We start from the raw sequence: 6,550 nt of genomic DNA on the forward strand, positions 1-6,550 counted from the left end.
TGTTAAAGCCACTAAAATTGCATGTTCAGCGGGAGGGAAAGCCGTGCCTTGACATAGCTTGGGAGAAACAGAGCCAGTTCTGAAAGAAAAATTGTCTCACCTTGAACTTCCAGCAAAACGAAGACAGTTCTTTCAGCAATGGGAAAATTCATTGGAAAAAGCTAATTTAAGTGGCAGCGAGATGGGTGGGCATGTTAGCAGGGACAAGTGTACTTGGAGGCACTGTAAACTCATAGCTAGGAAAAGTCAGGCCCCTGCATAGATACGAAGTGCTGAATTTCTCCCCATCACTGCTCAGAGTCTATTAACCTGTGTTTGACAAAGACATTTCTTCAAGTGAAACATCCAATCCCAAATTGAAAGCTTAAAAAAAGCCGACAGTGCACACTGCTTCTGTTATGTTCCACACTTAGTAATTTTGGCAGATAAAAATGTGCCTTATTTGTCCCAATTCATATATGGTGTATTTCAAGGAATATGGTGCTTATGCTCACATTTTTCATGATCTTTCAAGCACAATTTAAGTTCAATTTAGTCTAAAATAGTCAGATTCTGCGCTCAGCATTCAGGATATTGAGAGCATGATCCCACAGCACTGAACCCAACTTGTTTTATGCCACTAAAATCAGTGTGAGCAGAAGCAGATGTTAATCTGTATCACTCGTACTAATCAGGGAAGAGCTGATCCAGCCTTTTAAAAGAGGAATTTCATGGGCATTTTGAGTACAACGGAAAGAAAAAGGAGGTACCTAGGTTATATGGGCTCTCTGTAAATGAAATATGAAAGAGAAGGCAAACATAGCAAGTTGGGGGAATATCACCCAATAAGATTTACGGATTACTTGGTGGAATTTCAAAAAAGCAACTCAGCAGAGTTCTCTTCTATGAACAGTTGCAAGGAGGGACCAATGTCACCAATGTTACCCTTATGGAAGTCAGGGTGCCCTGCCAACACGTTTGCTCCAGCTACAGCATGAATCCTGCTTGACATGCCAGAGGAAATGTGCTCACAAAATACTGGCAAAGATGCTTCAAAGAGTTGGACAAAGGACAGATTGTGCTCTTCATAACCAAAGACCACTTTCTGTCCTCATTTAAAAAAAAAAAAAATAACAGAACTGGTATGGGTACAGAAGAGAAAAATACACAAATCTCCGTTAGTTCTTATGTATACAAGAGTAGTGGCTGAGTGCTAAGCTCTCTCCACACACACAGAGCTGCTACTCTGGCCTAACGCCTGCAAGATTTGTTTATCTGCTGCTTCATCCTGAGCTGTTGCATTGCAAGTCCCAGTGGCTCTCTCCAGCCCCACTGTGGAGTCTGAAGCAGAAGATACCCATCTAGGGAAGGGAAACACAGCCGCCTATTTTGTGCAACAAACCAGCTATGAAAACAGTTTAAAAGTTGACCATAAAGCAATAAACATTTGCAATTGTCCATGACTAAACTATAGATTTTATATATTAGAAAAACCTGCCAAACCACTGCAGACAAAGGAAGGAAGGAGTTGAGAGTTCCTGGCTTCCGGCCCTGTTCTTGGTCCACTACCCAGACCCAACTGTCCTTGTGATAAATACAAGTAGACTGTTATAGAAATAACACCAAGCTTACAAAATCTCAGTGACGTTCCCCACGTGCTTCAGGGTGCCGTGGCACTGTCAGATAGATGGGGGGGAACATATTTTCATCATCTCTTTTGCTGGTGCCCTCTCTTGCCCAAAAGCACTCCAGCATTCTCCCAGAAGTCAAGTGCTGGCATTTCAAAGGCCACAGCTTGCTCAGGATCAAATACGCAGCAGTTGTTGCCCTTTCTGTTTAGGCCTTAAGCCTTGAATCAACAGTAAGAATCCCGGACATGGGAAAATACAGTGCTGACAAATACGTAATTTAATTAAATGGGCTGACATTGTTTAAGCAATAGCCCTTTCCTCTGATCCATCTCTCTCAGAACTCTTTGTCTTAATATTATGGTCTACTTGAAACACTTGAGCTCATGAATGGATTAAAGAGGGTTTCATTTGTTTTATTTATTATTTTTACTGCTTTGCTTGGCTTTTTACAAACAGGGGAGGCACAGCCCTCATTTAGAATTCACTGGAACATGCACATTCTTTCCTCCTCCCCTGCCTACAGAGGGTTGAAAAAAATATAACAAAAAGATTGCAACTGCTTCAAAAGTACAAAAACTCTTGGGTAATTTGTCATCAACATTTACAGATTAACAAAAGCAGCTTTAGAAAACAATCATTTCAAAACCTAGATAGGATACACATTTACTGCAACAGTAAATTGTGGGATTCTTTAAAAAGAGCAAGCCAATTTTTTTACCCAATTACTTTTTGTTCAAAATCACAGTAAAGAGCCAATATTACAAACTTACTTTTTTGCGTTCTGATTAAATTCAGTCTTTGATTTTAATGCGTGAGTCCTTGTGCTCTCCCAAATAGGATCTCAGTATTGTAATATCTTGCTGTGATGGTTGTGTATCCCTTGAAATGCATCATTGATGCATTATATCAGCAAGGACTCAAGCTTCCATTTATCTTCAAATATTTCACAATCCACTGCAGCATATTCTCAGTTGCAATTTTTGCTTTCAAGTTTGGCCACCATGTGTGTAGCATTAATTTCTCTGTTCACATGTAATTCATTCAGGGACTTACACCAGCTGAGAACCACATATGGAGGCCCAGATTTACAGAGCTTTTATTTTGTGCCATGGAAGCCTACAAGAAACAATTTTCTGTTTGAATATTGAGTGTTTACAGAGGTCTTGTTGTTCACTAGAGACAGCGGATTATGAAATCATATTCTGCAAGAATCCCATCCAAAAAACCTGACTGTAACATTTATTAACTCCTCTTTGTTCCAATGCTCACAGGGTTCTTGGGGGGCAATTGAACATCACTTTTCTTCTCTCAGGGCTTGTTGATTGTTATTACTATTTACCATTAAAAAAAAATAAAATAAAATATTGGTCCAGTCTCATTCTCTTTCTGTTGTGTCTGCCATTACAGCAACGTTGAGTATCCAAGACATGGCATCAGAGACAGGGATGAGGACTGGGACTTGGGTCTCAAGAAGACCAGCACATCTGCTCTAAAGCTTACCACAGCTTTCCTGCTGCTTGTACTGGATCTGAAGATGTGCGTGGGGATCTATTTTGATGAGAAACAGACAAGAAATTATTTGTATTAAAGGTATTCACATCATACAGCTCACTAGGGTCCCCAGACTAGGTACCTGTACCAGGCAACTGATGTTTGGTGTTGAGAAGATGCTTTTATTTTATTGCATTTGAGTTAGCTCCAAAAGCAGATCTCTTTAAGACCCTTTTGTGGCATTCATTTAGTCTTGTTTTGAGAAAATAATGACACATATTGAGTGACTAATGTCCCACATAATTAATCCTGTAGCTCCTTATTTATCAAGATTTCAAGGCGAATGGAGCATTTTGATGGAAGGCAAGAATTTCTGAGGTTAAACCCAATGCTGACAAGAATCCTTGTAGGGATGCTACAGGTGGAAGCCCACCTGTGCCAGAGACCTAGAGGAGACACCACACGTTCATGGCTGTTTGGGGGAGGAGATGGAGTGGAGGTTAACTGATGGGGGATGCTCAGTCCCAATTGCTGTTGGAGGTAATGGAGCTGGGTGGACTTGGGGTCTGGTCCCAGGAGACCTGACAGCCTCCCTGGCGAAGGATGGAAAGTGTGAATTGACTTTAATTAGGGTTCGCCCATGTGGCCTCCGATGTATCAGTTTAAGTCAAACATTAGCAACTGTCAATTTCTTCTTTCACCCAAGACCCAAATCCTGTAAACACAAGGACCGTAACAAATCCCTGAAGCAGGCTTTAGCACACATATATGGAAAACATACTAAACTATAAATACTGTATACCATATGGCATTGAGATTATCTAATTTCACTTCATAACTGGTGATAAAATGACCAATCAACTGACGTGCAGCATGAAATGCCAAGCCAACGATTCAGCTAGCCTTAATACGGCTCTGAGGTTTCATCATATCCTATTGCACCCTAAAAATAAGCACACACCTATTTTGCTGGTACTGAGAGCAAGAACATCATAGGAATCTGTGCAACAGGTCTGCCAGCAAAGCCAAATTTTGTCCTAGTTTCTCTGCAGGTATGTTAGGAGTGAGGAAGCTAGATTAGGAGGACACCCACTGTAGCAGAAGAGAAATTTTAAATTGTGCATTTATTTACTTATATGAAAAAAGTATTTGGGGAAGGTGCTACTCATCCATTTTTTTACCTCAGTACTAAAATCAATTGATTTAATCATTTCACAGACCACAGTTCTAGTGCTCTGCTTCCCTTAATTATAGGGCTCCTACTCCAGCAGCAAGGTGTCAGCCCTCAGGAACAGATCAGCACTTTGATGACCAAGATCGAAATTACTGTTATATTCCTGAGATGGAGAAAAAGGACTTAATCGTTTGCTGAATTCATGGTGAAAAACAGAGGAGCCACCAAGGAACTGCTGAATGTTGTCTCTAAATAGAAATCACAAAGTGGTCTGCAGTGGTGCCTGAACATTCATGCTTAGAGAGAACATGGTTTGAGTGGCCTGCTTGGAGACACTGAAAGTCAAATGGACCTTGGAGTAATGCAAAAAACTAAAACCATGCAGAGCTTTAAAAATGTCTCTAAAACAAGCATCAGCTTTTTTTCATAGTTAAACACCAATGTCATCAGCTCTGATTTTGTGGGGCCTTAGCCCCAGAAGCAGTGAGATCGATCAGTCTACAGATCCATTTCCCAGGAGAGCGCTGAAAAACGGCTTTGTTGGCTCATTTAAAATTAGCTTGGGTACAGCAGTTATGAATATACTGTGCAGAAAATTGTGCCCTGAATGATAAACAAATAGGTTGCTATGATTTGATGCTATTTTAATAGCTGGTGATTAACCAAATGAATGCCATTTGGTCTGGTCTGATTCGCCAAATGGATCCTCTCTCCTACCAGCCAGTCAGCTGTAAAGTAGTGCCCCATACAGCCATGTGCTTTCACCATATAAACACTGATAAAATAATTTTTAGAGGAATAGTAGTATATTGTAAGGTATATACTCACATCAATCCCAGAATTGATTTTCTTCAGCTGAGGGAAGAGCATTCTTTAGAAAGGCATACTGAGGGTTTGGCTTTGACATGAGGTTAAGGTCCTTGGGGTCTTCTTCATCAGAAACATTCAGATATTTCAAGTGCATACATGCTTAAGATCCCCCATCCACCACAAACACATCTACAGAGAAAAAAGCAGATTAACATGACTCTAGCTAGTCTGAAAAAAGTGCTTCCTTGCCTCAGTTATCAAGAACTGGTTGGCTGATGAAAGCAAGACCCTGCCATACTCCAACAACAGCTTGATTTTCAATGCAGTGATAATCAGCTTGAGGACTGCAGACTGGTCATGGAAGAACTTGAAACTGAGAGCCTGCAAAGGACAATACACTGTTGGTGTTAAACCAGAAGCAGGAGAGGAACCAAAGCCTCTCCTGACTTCTTGTTCTCTCTGAAGTGGATCTATTTGGTGTCTGGTGTAGGATGAGATCCTTTCTGAGACATACCCATGCCAGCTTCAGAGGTTGTGATCCTGAGATGTTCAGCCCTGCTCTCTAATGGAAGATGGCTGGAGACGATGGGTGTGAATACCTTCAGTCCCCAGCCCATGCAGGTGAGGGAGGTTAGCACCGATGCTGCTGCCCAGCCTGGAGAGAGCAGAGCTTGTCCTGCCTTGTATTGATGTATCAGAGAGCCACATTACCAAGTCCACTTTGGTAATTTGTGTCTAAGTTTTGTTTTATCTACTTTAGTTGGAATTTTGCCTTTTTATTTTATTTTTTTTTTAGTACAGGTTATTTTTATGAGGGAACACTCTAATTGGCATCTCGGCACCAACAGCAGTATGTCTCAGGTGGACCCGGCCAGTGCCTCGCTGTGTCCCCTCAGGGTACATTAATTAGCACGACTGCACTGGCTCGTGTCGCTGCCCAGTTCTAGCTGATGCCAGAGGTTAAACTGTCCCCTGACTGTCACCAATCTGAGCTCTGAATAGCTCTTCATATGCACAGTGCAAGTTAGCATTGCTCTTTGCGGGGGGGGGGGGGGGGCTGGTACTGAACAAGCCCCTTGCTCCTTCGCTGCCCGTCTCTTATGGATTTGACCTTGGAAGGTAGCAAAGAGGTGTGGCGGAGCAGAAAATGAGGTGAGGGCTGGAGAAAGCAGAGTAAAACGAGACAGAAAAGAAATAGGTGCAAACAAAAAACTGTGGCAAGAGTATGCATAGTTAAAAACGCTAAACAAGAGACCTGGTCCAACAAGATGCTGAGAAAATGTTGAAAGCAGGACAAAACCTCTCATTTCCTAGTAATGCCATTGAGAACTGATCCTCAGGCATTCATACCTGGTAAGAAATCAGGCACTGTGCAACACAATAAAACAAAACAAAACAAAAGAGACCCAAGTCTAATTTCTTATGATTGGCAGTGCCAGAAATTAATACTCTGAATACATTTCTG

General features: G+C 41.5%; 1 long non-coding RNA gene across 1 annotated transcript; it reads right to left on the reverse strand.

Moving 5' to 3' along the window:
- Positions 1-1,994: 1,994 nt before the first annotated feature.
- On the reverse strand, positions 1,995-5,609 carry LOC311441053. The gene is made up of 3 exons (XR_014695766.1): positions 5,384-5,609; positions 5,104-5,274; positions 1,995-3,158 (listed from the first exon to the last, which is right to left on the reverse strand). It is a non-coding gene; the product is annotated as an uncharacterized lncRNA (long non-coding RNA).
- Between the last annotated feature and the right edge of the window lie 941 nt (positions 5,610-6,550).

Source organism: Aythya ferina, assembly GCF_964211825.1.
Source record: "Aythya ferina genome assembly, chromosome: 8".
Classification (NCBI taxonomy): Eukaryota; Metazoa; Chordata; class Aves; order Anseriformes; family Anatidae; genus Aythya; species Aythya ferina.